This window comes from Quercus suber, unplaced genomic scaffold (genome assembly GCF_002906115.3).
Source record: "Quercus suber isolate HL8 unplaced genomic scaffold, Cork oak 2.0 scaffold_31, whole genome shotgun sequence".
NCBI classification, from domain to species: domain Eukaryota; kingdom Viridiplantae; phylum Streptophyta; class Magnoliopsida; order Fagales; family Fagaceae; genus Quercus; species Quercus suber.
In genome coordinates, this window is record NW_027069496.1 from 978,375 (window position 1) to 991,581 (window position 13,207).

At 37.4% G+C, this 13,207-nt stretch overlaps 1 pseudogene; it reads right to left on the reverse strand.

Moving 5' to 3' along the window:
• Nucleotides 1-1,012: 1,012 nt before the first annotated feature.
• Nucleotides 1,013-11,918, reverse strand: LOC111991583 (protein NODULATION SIGNALING PATHWAY 2-like; annotated as a pseudogene).
• Between the last annotated feature and the right edge of the window lie 1,289 nt (nucleotides 11,919-13,207).

Here is a 13,207-nt window from a genome sequence, read left to right on the forward strand (position 1 = left end):
AATATAAAATGCCAAACCTTGAATGAACATGTCAAGATAATCGTTGTGTTTGAATCGGTAACACTACATACACAATAAATTTCATTATTTTTTTGAAATTTTATTTAAGGGACAAATTATGATTGTTGCAACATTTCTTTCTCATTAATTCATCTCGCACAAGTTTTATTGTATGCTAATGATCATAACATGCTACTAAAAAATCATGAAAAAGAAATGGTAAAATTTATTGTGCTTATTATATTTATCATGTTTGAAAACATTTGCATGAAAGCAAAATTATTTCTCAATAAATTTGTTGACATCTGAAGACATAAACCATGTTGATATCTGGAACACTATAACACTGATATGACAATGGTATTAGTGAATTAGAATTCATTTCCACATCAAATATAAAACAGACATTGCCACATTGGGATGGAAATTTGACTGTATCCTTTCCTTTATGCTTCAAGAAAAGGTTCCGAGGAAGAATATAGAGTCATAACATTTAAGGACAAAATTGCTAAATGCCCTGTTTGGGCAAACTAAGCAGCGTTTTGCCCTATTTTTGAAACTAATTAGGGAAATGCCCCTCTTTTGAAAATCGATTTTCTAAAAATCGAGTTAGGCTCTATAGAGGCGTTTTTAAGGAGCATATAGTAACGTTTTCAGAACCTATAGTGGCGTTTTGTAACTCGACCTATATGAAATTGAGTTATAGGCAAAAAAAATTAAAAAAATTGCCTATAACTCGATTTAATGAAGGCCGAGTTACAAAACGTCACTATAGGTCCTGAAAATGTCACTATAGGTCCTTAAAAACGCCGCTATAGGGCTCTAGAATTTTTTTTCTATAACTCCATTTTGAGAAAATCGAGTTTCAAAAGATGGGCATTTCCCTAATTAGTTTAAAAAATATAGCAAAATGCTGCTTAGTTTCCCCAAACAGGGCATTTAGCAATTTTGTCCTAACATTTAAGTCTAATATACAATTATGAGACTGAAGCAAAGAAAAGATTGTCTTCCCTTAGCTATGGGTTGTCCAAGTTGAAACTCTCATTATTGTATTTCGTTTCCATTCTAAGACCATCTCATTTCCAATCTGTCCCTCAATCCTTACCCCATATTTATCTTCCCCTTCTTCCACCATTTCTCTTGCTTCCATGAATATATCTTTGCTCAGTCGCCTACCCACCAACCCTAGCCTTGCCTCAAGATGACAACTTTCCCTTATCTCCTCCCATCTTTGGAACCAAGCAAGAGAAGAGATATAAGCTGCTATGAAGAGGAATTCCAGGGCTACTCTTGCTTCTGTAAAATGAAATGGAAAACTCATTTCCAAAGATTCTAACAAGGCTTGGAAATGCACCAAATTCCCCTCAAAGAATGACTTAAAATCTGAGCAATTTTTCGGTTTTTCATAAGCGTCTCCATCACCAAAGGCTATAATACCCTTGTGAATCTACAATTGGCAGAATTAGCTTTCAATTCCTTAGCCACCTTTAGAAACTCTGTGACAAGGCTTCTATTTCTCACCCTCCCTATGTGCGGAAGCCCAACCATGCAATTGAAGACCAGCCATTCTCTCCTTCCACCCCTTTTTGTCTTTAGTTCACTTACTAAATCATCGATTCCCATCTCTTCCACCTTTAACTATAGGCCAAAAGCTCTTGCTTGATCATAGAGTCGCCTTTTCGTCTCCTTAAACTTCCACAATGGAGCACCATTACAATCCTCCTCTTCCCATTTCATTGATGTCAATTTTAATGTTTTGTCTTGGTGTGCAATGGCCTCTATCATTGGAGGCCATTGAACACCTTCTCCCATGTCAAAGTCCACTATGTGTATTGTCTCTACATCATTTGGAATAGCTTCAAGAATCGCAAAGTTTGTTGCAAAGTGAGCAAACTTCCTATCAGGTAAGGCTTGGTAGAGTGCCTGAAATGCGGCCTTGAAGTTCTTCAAGGACTCTTGTTTCAAATTCTCACCTTGATTAATCTCACTGTCTTGAGATAAATAGAAAGCAAGGCGCTCCAAGGTTTTGCCAACTGGGCTACCTTTCTCACTGATGCGTCTCAAAATAATTTGCCCAAGCTCCCTTTGATCCTTCTCCAAGGCTTCCCCATAAGCCTTAAGTAGATGAAAAAGGCTCAATTGGTTATCTATTTTGTTAGGACATATGTGTTTTCACTTGTTAAGAACATATGTAACTTATTTATGTAAATTGGCTAATCCTTTGACAAAATGCACTCTACTTGTAATTAGGTAGTTCTAGGTGTTTTTAATACTTCAAGAAACAAGGTTTCAAGATCAAGTGTTGAAGTCATTAAGTCTGTCCAAGAAAAACAAGCTGAAGTGCAATTTCATTAAATTTCGACACCTGCTCGATAGCTCCTCAACACCTGCTATCTGTCGAGATTTATAAAATCAGATTTTCTGATCTGATTTCTTGGGATCCGTGAATATGCTTTTGGGCCTTCTTTTCTCCAAACCCTAGACATATAAAAGGATTATTTTAAGAGCCGTCAAACTATACACAAGTTGCACAAGCATTGAGCAAACTTTGTTCAAGCAATTTGTGATCAAAGACGAAGTTCTTGACCTAGTTCATCTTTTCTGAAGAAGTTGCTGTGTATTTGCACCAAAGGGTTTTGTGATCAAGCATCTTCCTAATCTTCATCGTGTAGGATGAACTGAAGAACTTTACAGCCAACCTTTCCTTCTAAGTTGGTGTTTGAAGTCGCGTACTGGGATCTGCACATTGGTTAGTCACGTACTTGGGAGCCATGCATCAAAAGGGGAAACTGTTACTACAGATCAAGTCCAATTAGGTATTAGGGTAAGGTTTCAACTATAGGTTGGTAAGGTACTTGGGATTCCTTTACTTGTAACCGCTTGATTTGATAATAGTGGAGTTTCGGGAGTGGTGACTGAAAATCACCCGGTGGGGTTTTTGCCGCAAGGGTTTTCCCCATTCGTAAATAAATCACCATGTCTTTCAATTTCTGCTGCATATTTAGTTTTTGGTGATTTGTTTGTGCTTCCACATATTTGCATGTTAAATTGATTAATTAATAACTTGGTTAACTAATTAATTGGTTTAATCACAAAGGGTCATTCAGTTTGTGGCCTATCAAGTGGTATCAGAGCAGGCACACTCTGATTAGGTTTAATCTTTGCTGTGTTGATCCATTGACCCCTGTTTGTCATGGATAAAGGATAGTCATTAATCATACCTCTTTTATTTGATGGCACTAACTATGCATACTGGAAAGTATGCATGAGATCTTTCTTGCAGTCTTTAGATGAGAAGGTGTGGCAAGCTGTAGAGATTGGCTGGACCAAGCCAAAAAAAGAGTCGGCCGATTGGGATGACGCCAAGATTAAGGAAGCAAACTTCAACAGCAGAGCGTTGAATGCCCTATTTAGCGCAGTCACTAATGAGGAGTTTAAGAAGATATTCTCTACTGAAACTGTAAAGGAAGCATGGACCATCCTCCAGACAACCTATGAGGATACAAAGGCTGTCAAGGATTCAAAGCTTCAAAGGCTCACTACAAGCTTTGAAGAAATAAAGATGGAGGAGGATGAGTCGTTTGATGAGGTCTGTGCCAAGCTCAAGGACATAGTAAACTTAGCCTTCAATCTTGGGGAAACCATCCCTGAACCCAAGATTGTAAGGAAGGTGCTCAGATCTCTACCTGAGAGATTCCATGCGAAGATTACTGCTATAGAGGAATCAAAGGACATTGACAAGATTCCTTTAACTCAGCTGGTTGGAAACTTACAGACCTACGAGATAGGATTATCTAGATTGGAAAAACGGGTAAAGGTAAGAGCATGACCTTGAAGGCAAAGAGCAGTGATACAGATGAGTCTTTCGATGATGAATATTCCAAGATGAAGTCCTACATTACAAGGCAGTTCAAGAAGTTTATGAAGAATGCCAATGGAAAGAGCTTCGATAAGGACCACAGACAATCCAATTCTTTCCAGTCTAAGGTGCAAGACAGAGGAAAAAGGATGCTAAGGAAGGTGGTTAGTACACTGTTCTTGCAGGACTAAAGTGTTTTGGATGTCATGGATTCAGTCACATGAAACATGAATGCCCGACATATCTCAAGAGCATTGGAAAAAGTAAGGCACTTGCTGCAACCTTGAGTGACATTGAGCCCGAAGATGATTCTGACAATGAGGATGACGAAATCTTAAATGCCTTCACTGCCACAGTCAATCCTACTGAAGGAATTATTGAAGAAGTGGACGAAGAAGAAGAACTGGTGGAGTCTAAATTCGAGAAGATGGATGATCAAGATGATATCCATTCAGCCTATGAGAAGTTTTACAAGCTCTCTGAGAAGCATGAGAAATTGTATAGGCTGGCCACCAAGAAGCTCAGTGATGTGGAACTTGATTGTGAAGAGTTGTCCACAAAGTTTGATGAGGCGAATCAAACTATTGGAGCACTGAGGTTTGAGAACAATTTCTTGGCTGAGAAGACCAAGAAGCTTGAAGTGGAGCTTTTTCAAATCAGAGCTCAACTGGAGAGGACTTCAAGTGCAAAGCTTGATGAGATGCTCAGCATCCAGAAATCTGCTTTGGATCGAACAGGTTTAGGGTATGGTCTTTCTTCCTCTCATATTGCTTCTACTAGTTCTACTGTTTTTGTTTCTCTTGTTAATAACACTGATGATAAAACTGAATTGGCTAGTGAGAACATAGACAATGGTAAATCTATCTTAGGAGCACCTCCTAAACAGGATAAGAAAGATGTTAAAAACCTTAGAGCTAAGAAGGCTAACTCTCAAAAGCCTAAACAAAAGAAGCAGCATCTCTGTCATCATTGTGGAGCTGCCGGTCATACTCGACCAAATTGCTATAAGTGGCTAGCCACTCAACAGAGCAACGGCATGATCGTGTCTGGTAGCCAGAATCAGCTTCAATCCTCTCTTGCTCCTCTTGGTGATCTTCTTAAAGCCCTCATGTTCCTTTTGAACTTGAACGGTTTCAATTCTTCCTTCTCACCGCCGGTTCAAGGGTTTAATCAAAAGAAAGGTTCTTCCAAGGTGTGGAAGAAAAAGGGCTCTAAGTGATTTTATCACTTTCTTCTCTCTTCTTGTTTTTCTTGTTTGTTGCATTGCTTGTGTGTTTTGCATTTTCGTTGAGTCAGTCTAGTTTTATGCTTTGCTTTGTTTAACATGTTTTTGTGTGTTTACTTTCAGTTTTGTTTATTTTGTTTTTTTGATATAAAAATAAAAAAAATTGAAAAAAATAAGAAAAAAAAAAAACAGTGTGTGTTTTGTGTACTTTGGTACTTGTGTACCTTGAATGGCCAATGAAACAGAGTTTTCTAAATTTTGTATCTCTTGTAGCTTAGATGAGCATCTCTATGCACAACTAAGCAAGTGAGCTTTGTGGCTCTTGTTTGTAATGAGTAAGATTAAGTTATCTCTTAAACTTAACACTTGTATCACTCTTTTTGACGGGTACGACTAGAAAATCTTAAGAGAAAGACATAAATAACCATCTCACCACTATTTTCTGCCAATCATAATATGACATTTGTATGCTTCGGCATAGCAAAAGTGCAATATCAAAGACATTCGTATGCTTCGGCATAGCAAAAGTGCGATGTCAAATGCTTAACATCTTGGGTATTTCTTTTCTCTCTTTTATATGCCCATGTATGGTATGCTAAAATAAAAGAAAATATGCAAAGAAAATAAAAAAAGCAAAAAGATTAAAAATACTTTAAATATGGTTGCAAGCGTGTATTCTAAGAGATGTGGAAGTTATAGGATGTACCTCGAAGGTGATAGTCCCTATCAAACAGTTATGATTGTGTGTAAGTTAAAGTTATTTTCTCATATCTTAGATCGTCATAACATGTATACACATATGCAATCTTGCGATGTTTTTCACACACAACACGCAATATTCTTTGCTACTTTTGATACATGTGCAGGTACAATGTGATTTGGGCATCACAAGTGTTTACATGTGCTAATGTATGCTCACTAAACTGTCTTAACTTGTTTTTGAAAAATAAAATTGGTTAGACTTGTTTAGTGTGTGTGTGTGTTTTTGAGGATCCATGTGCTTAAAATTTTTGTTAAAAGATGATTTTGAGAGCTTAATATGTTGATTAGATCATTGGTTGAGGTACATGTTGAATTGCATTCATATCTGTGTTTTTCTCTTCTCGAAAAACTGTTTTTAAAAGCTGGCTCGACACCTCCTCGATACTTTCTTATCTGTCAAGCTTCTCAAGCCTTTTTCTTTTCGCAATCTCGACACCTCTTCGACACCTGATGGATCGATCGAGAAAGTTCCTGTCTTCTCGATACCTTCTTGATACCTTGTCGATCGATCGAGCTTCTGTTCTTTGAAAATGGTTGTTGTTCCTCGATACCTCTCGACACCTTCAGCTGTCGAAGGCCATTTCCTCGACACCTACCCTGACAGCTTCCTCAATACCTCTTGACACCTCAGTTGTCGAGAATTACTGAAACTTCTGTATAAGGTTCTGTTGCGATCTATAATTCATTTTCTCGATCTCTCTTGATCTGTTCATGGCTGTTCGTCTCCCCAACCTCTTTTTCTCACTCAAAATCTCCAACCCACGTGATTTTTGGCCATTCCTTGCTTCAAATCACTTGGTAAGATCTCTTTTTCCTTCATTTTTCATGCATTTCATGTTTTGAATCTTAGGTTTTGGGGTTTTTGAAAATTTTTGGGGTTTTTCAAAATTATTAAGTTTTTCTTGAAATTTTGGGTTGGGTTTTCACTTAAATGTATTCAAAATGTCATACATTGCATTTCATGTGCATTAGAATGGTATTTTCATGCATTTAGATGTGTGTTTTCTGCTTGTGTGCTAGTAGGCTTGGATTGGGCTGAGCCCATGATGTTTTATTTTTTTTTTTTTCATGTCACATGTTCATGCATTCCTCATCCATACGTACTCATTGTTCAATATATTTGATATATGTGAACTGTTTTGGGACTTTTCTGATTGTCTCATTCTCTATCTCTATCTCATTCTGTTTACGTTAGTAGTGTCTATGGCACCTAAGCGTAAATCTACTCCGGCTCGGAACCCTCTGCATTCTAGAGCTTCTTCATCTTCTGATTCTGCTCCTCTAAATCTTCGGTTCCGTGATGGTGATGCCTACAAGGCATTTTCGGAGAATTTTTCTAAACGAGGTGTTCATTCGGAATGCCAAGTCATTTTGGCAGACTTCGTCGACACTGACCTTCCCTTTGTCATTCACAGTAGGGGATGGGAGTCACTGTGTGCGGTCCCCGTCACATGTCCTCTCGTGCTTATTCAAGAGTTTTACTCCAACATGCATGAGATCGATCGTTCAGTACCTTTCTTTTTCACTCGCGTTCGAGGTACGCGCATTTCTGTTACACCGTAGCTAGTTGCGGATGTGCTTAGGGTTCCTAGGATAGAGTTTTCTGACTATCCTTCTTGTGAGTGTCTACGAATTATGTCGAAAGATGAGCTCATTTCTGCTTTTTGTTAGTACCCTACTGATTGGGGTGAGCATCAGTATACATCATGTAGACCTTTTGCTAAAGGTCCTAGATTCTTAAATATGGTGATGACTTTTGTACTCTATCCACTCTCTCACTACAACTCCATTACAGAGCCTCGTGCTCGATTTTTGTTATCTCTTCTTGAGCATCTTATTATAGATTTTCCTTCTCATTTCATCTTTTCTATCATAGATGTTCATTTAGATTCGGCGTCCCGCGATAAGCTCATTTTTCCTTCCGCTATCACGAGGATCTTATGCCATTTTTCTATCCCTTTTCCTGTGTCCGACCACTTCACACACATCTGTACCATAGATGCCGCTACCATAAAACGTAGTAAGGCTCAGTAAAAGTCAAGACAGACGGATTCCACTCCTCCTTCCCGTTCAACTCCATCCAGTTCTGCTCCATCTACATTTGCTCCTTCTTCCTCTATAGGCAATGTATCTCTTAGAGACATCATGGCGCAGCTGCAGCGCATGGATTTTCGCCTCGATACACTCTCCTCTGAGTTGTATCAGGTGAATGTTTGTGTTCGTTGTATTGCACAACGGCAGACGACCATGGGTGGTTTTGCTTCTGAGGCTACTCATTCACCATCTTCTCCAGCAGTTTTTGACTCTGAAGATGATGATGATAATGGTGATGACGATGACGCTTCGGATGATGATGATGGAGATGCTAGCTCTACTAATGAGATGTCTACATTACACTGTACCCTTTGTCACTCGTGACAAAAAAGAGGAGTAGTTGTTGACACTCCATTTTGCAACCCGCATTTAACCTCACATGGAGGGTAAAAGGGTAATTTTGCCTTGAAAATATGCCTCTTGATTCTAGCCATTAGATCCCTAATCTCATTTCACTAAAATGACCTTGATGTTGTAACGATCAAATCGACTGGTCATAAGCCCTAATCGGACCACCGGATTGAAAGTTATCAACAAATCAAATTTTAATGGCTGAGATGCACTATCACAAATTTAGTCCAACTATATGTGATTATGAACAATTGATTTCAATTGGTTATAAGTGTAATCAATTTGAGATTAATGACGTGTCATAATTTGATTAGTTAGGACTACATTTTATGGTGAGGTTGCATATACCTAATTAATTAGATAGTTAAACATTAATTATTCAATGAGTAATTTATGCAATTATCTTTTAATTAGAGTAAATTTGAAACCAATTAAGTCTGAAATGGGAGTGATTGGAGTCATTTAATGTTAATTGGGAGCTAATTTGAGACCTATTAATGTTAATTGTGTTGAAACCATTTTCTAACAAATGACCTCTGCTCACCATTTCATCAATATCTCTCAGAATATTTTGAATTTGTGAATGAGGTTAATTTTCTCAGAAACTAGACATCCGGGGCTTCAATTTGAGCACAAGAATGAGACAATTCCAATCAGAATTGCGTCAGATATGATTTTTCGAAGTTGGCTCTACAAGCTGTTACAGCAGCTACAGGAAAACCGAATTTTGGCTTGCTCCCCACTCCCACCAATCTCTCCATTTAATGCACCGGATTTTCCCCAAGGCTAAAATGAGGTCTAGATTCATAATCCTTGTCAACCCTCATTAAATGACCTTCCATTCATATTCCCTCCACCACTACTATATAAACCCTCCCTCTCCTTCATTCCAAAGGACAAAAAAACCCTCTCTCTTCTCCCCTCTTGAGTTCTAGTGAAGTTGAGTAGTCTTGTCATATCTTGGTCTTCCTAAGACTCAAGGTATTGAGTGAGACTCACTCTCCCTCTCCTAGTTCTTTTTTTCTTCACCCTTAGGACCTCCACCAAGAGTCTCCTCCTCCACCATATGGATCTTGCATAAAGGTATAATTCCTTTCCCTAACTTGTTTATTGTATTGCCATGATGAGAATTTAAGATTAAAGCATGATAGTAATTATTTAAATTCTCTTGAATATGTTTGAATGTTCTTAAATGTTCTTGTGTGTTCTTTACATGTTCTTGGTTGTTCATCACATGTTCATGCATAACACTAGTTTTAATATTAAATCTACATCAAAAATATGAAAAACATGTTTGTTTCATAATTCTTTCAAATCCTTGAATCTAGGTTATCATCATCCACATACATTCACTAGAATTTATTTTTCAATCCAAATGCAATGCTTAATAGATTGAATTAGGGTTTATCACATGCACACACATTAAATTCAACATGTAAATTAACTGACATATTGGATGATATGATATGATTGTTGGCCACCATAGTCTAGAAGATCGGTTTCACCGGGCAAGGTGGGTGCCTAACACCTTCCCACCTTGTAACATAGCCTCCGAACTTAGATCAAGGGTTAGTAGATCAAATGCTTATCCTTGTAATTTTCAATTTCTAGATTGTAACTAGGAAACAAAGCCATGTACTTTATCTTAGATTGTATCTAGGACCAAAGCCATGTAATTTCCTATGTTTAATGTAAATTCAATTTCAAAATAATAAAATGAGGAATTTTTCAATTATGGTTTTCTTATTTTTCCAATAATTAAATAAGTGGCGACTCTATTGTAAAACCCTTAATCTAAAGGAGAAAATATAATCAGTCGAACCTCTATTTTGAGAGGCAATAACACGACTCCACCCATTCACGTGGGTTTGGCCCAACATTATCATAAAAACGGGTCGGGGGCGCGGTCTCTCACAGTAGTTTTGGGTTATGAGAGTAGTCGTCTTAGGGGGAGAGTTAGTATAGGACATTTTTGATAGGGGAAGTGTTGATATTTGAGGGATGTAGTGAGGTTTTGATGTATCTTTTCTTTTCTATTCTTTATAGATACATTGATCTCGTATATGAGGTCTTGTGACCAGTTTTACATACATTGTACTTATTTTCTCTCTATATGTGGATGTATGTTTCTTTCACCTCTCTCTTCATGTGTTGTTTCTTCTTTATCTTTATACACATTTTCATTATACTTGTATGCAATCCATTATTTCTGTTTCACACAAGATGCTTTGATGAGTTTTGTTTAAAGTGTTTCAGAAATAAAGGTTGTCAAAGTCTACTTGTTATAAACTCTCTTCTTGCAAAATTTTTCAAGAGTTTGTGTTAGGATAGATTTTATTGTATTCAACAAGTGAGTATGAGTTGAGTGATTTATGACTTCTCTCATATGTTCATTTATTTGTTGTGGTTTTGTCATGGATTGCTAAAGGGGGAGATTGTTAGGACATATGTGTTTTCACTTGTTAAGAACATATGTCACTTATTTATGTAAATTAGCTAATCATTTGACAAAACGCACTTTACTTGTAATTGGGTAGTTCTAGGTATTTTTAATACTTCAAGAAACAATGTTTCAAGATCAAGTGTTGAAGTTATCAAATCTGTCCAAGAAAAACAAGCTGAAGTGCAATTTCATTAAAGCTCGACACCTGCTCGATAGCTCCTTGATACCTGCTATTTGTCAAGATTTATAAAATCAGATTTTCTGATCTGATTTCTTAGGATCTGTGAATATGCTTTGGGGCCTTCTTTTCTCTGAACCCTAGACATATAAAAGGATTATTTTAAGAGCCGTCAAACTGTACATAAGTTGCACAAGCATTGAGCAAACTCTATTCAAGAAATTTGTGATCAAAGACGAAGTTCTTGACCTAGTTCATCTTCTCTGAAGAAGTTGCTGTGTATTTGCACCAAAGAGTTTTGTGACCAAGCATCTTCCTGATCTTCATTGTATAGGATGAACTGAAGAACTTTGCAGCCAACCTCTCCTTCTAAGTTGGTGTTTAAAGTCACGTATTGGGATCCGTGCATTGATTAGTCACATACTTGGGAGCCGTGCATCAAAAGGGGGAACTGTTACTACAGATCAAGTCCAATTGGGTATTGGGGTAAGGGTTTAACTGTAGGTTGGTAAGGTACTTGGGATTCCTTTACTTGTAACCGCTTGATTTAATAATAGTGGAGTTTCGGGAGTGGTGACCTGAAAATCACCCGTTGGGGTTTTTGCTGTAAGGTTTTTCCCCATTCGTAAACAAATCACCGTGTCTTTCAATTTCCGTTGCATATTTAGTTTTTGGTGATTTGTTTGTGCTTCCACATATTTACATGTTAAATTGATTAATTAATAACTTGGTTAATTAATTAATTGATTTAATCACAAGGAGTCATTCAGTTTGTGGCCTATCATATTTCCATGTCTTCTCCTGGCAATGTTAGAGATGATTAAACAGACACTACATCTGTTAATAATGATTCAGATATCATGGACTAGCTAGGACTCAAACTATTTTCTCCATGGGACAATTGTTGCAAAGGAAAAAAAGGGTCTTGTCCAGTGTACCGAACTCCCACATTTGTGGGGTTTGATAAACTTTCTTCACTGTCTCCACAAGTACCCTCTATGTTATCATCCCATTAACCTCTCCAATTCCTTAAAGAAATCTGAATTGGTTGACATGATTTGCTGGGAATCACTAGAAATGGCATGTGACGCAGAGGCAGCCGGGTACATGGTTGAAGGATATGGGATTGAAGAAAGTAAAGAATTAGATTCCTCAATTGTGGTGACAAATTCATCACTTGGGAACCTGGGTGGTGAAAATTGGAGTGAAAATAGCCCCGGATAGTCATCTGTTGCGGTGAAGAATGTAGAGATCTGAACAGAGTCATAGAAATCTACAAGGCAATCCATGTTGAAGTCAGGGTGTTCAACCTGGTCAAAAGTTGAATTCATGATTAGCTCAGGCTGCATCATCTTTTTGATGATTTCTACAGGCCAATAAGGAAACTTTGTGTTGGGAGTAGTTTAGTTTTATGGCAAGCCTAAATATATAAATGTATATATATAGAAGTTGAACAATGAATAGATAGATTAGTAAAAAGTGAAAACAGAATATAAATGTTGAGGGAAAATCCTAATCCCTCGATGTCGTGTGAATTAAAATATATAATTACTAATGATAATAATATTATGAAAACAAAAATTTCAGCCAGCACCACATAAACATATTCACACAAGAACACTAAATCTTACGTAGAAAACCAACTATTGTAGAGAGAAAAATCATGTAACAGCTCTGAAAAATATCCACTATGAAATAGAGATTACAACTATCAAGTTTAGCAAACTTGAGTCCACAATAAATTGAATATACGATAAATAAATCTCAAGGAGTAAATACAATCTCACCACAAAGTTAGTAGCAAAATCTTCCTCTGAATACTCCAACTCTCTTTGGTTGTAGTACTAAAAAACTCCATGATAACTCCACAAATTTATCTTCTTTGTGTGTAATTTGAGTAAAGAAAAATGTTTTTTTTTTTTCACTCTCTCTTACTCTCACTGTGTTTCTCTCTCTCTCTTCGGACTGCACTTCCTGAAGCTCCAACCTGTGTTTTTCTCGCAATGACCGCATGGCTCTCTCTTGCTTCAGCTCTTCGCCGTGTGTTTCTCTATGTCACGCACTGGCCGAATGGCCTTTTCCTCTTTCTTTTCTTTTTCTTCAGCGTGTACAACATGCTTAGGATCACTTCTCATTGAGAGAAGTCAGACTACTCACAAGTCTTGGTCATTTCTCAAGTCTCTTGAAACAAGCTCATAGATGTGCTTTCCCAATAAATGAGAGAGTTGAATTTGAAGGCGGGGGAATGGGCAGAATAATCATGGGTAAGAGGAGTATTTGGTTAGTTAGACAACG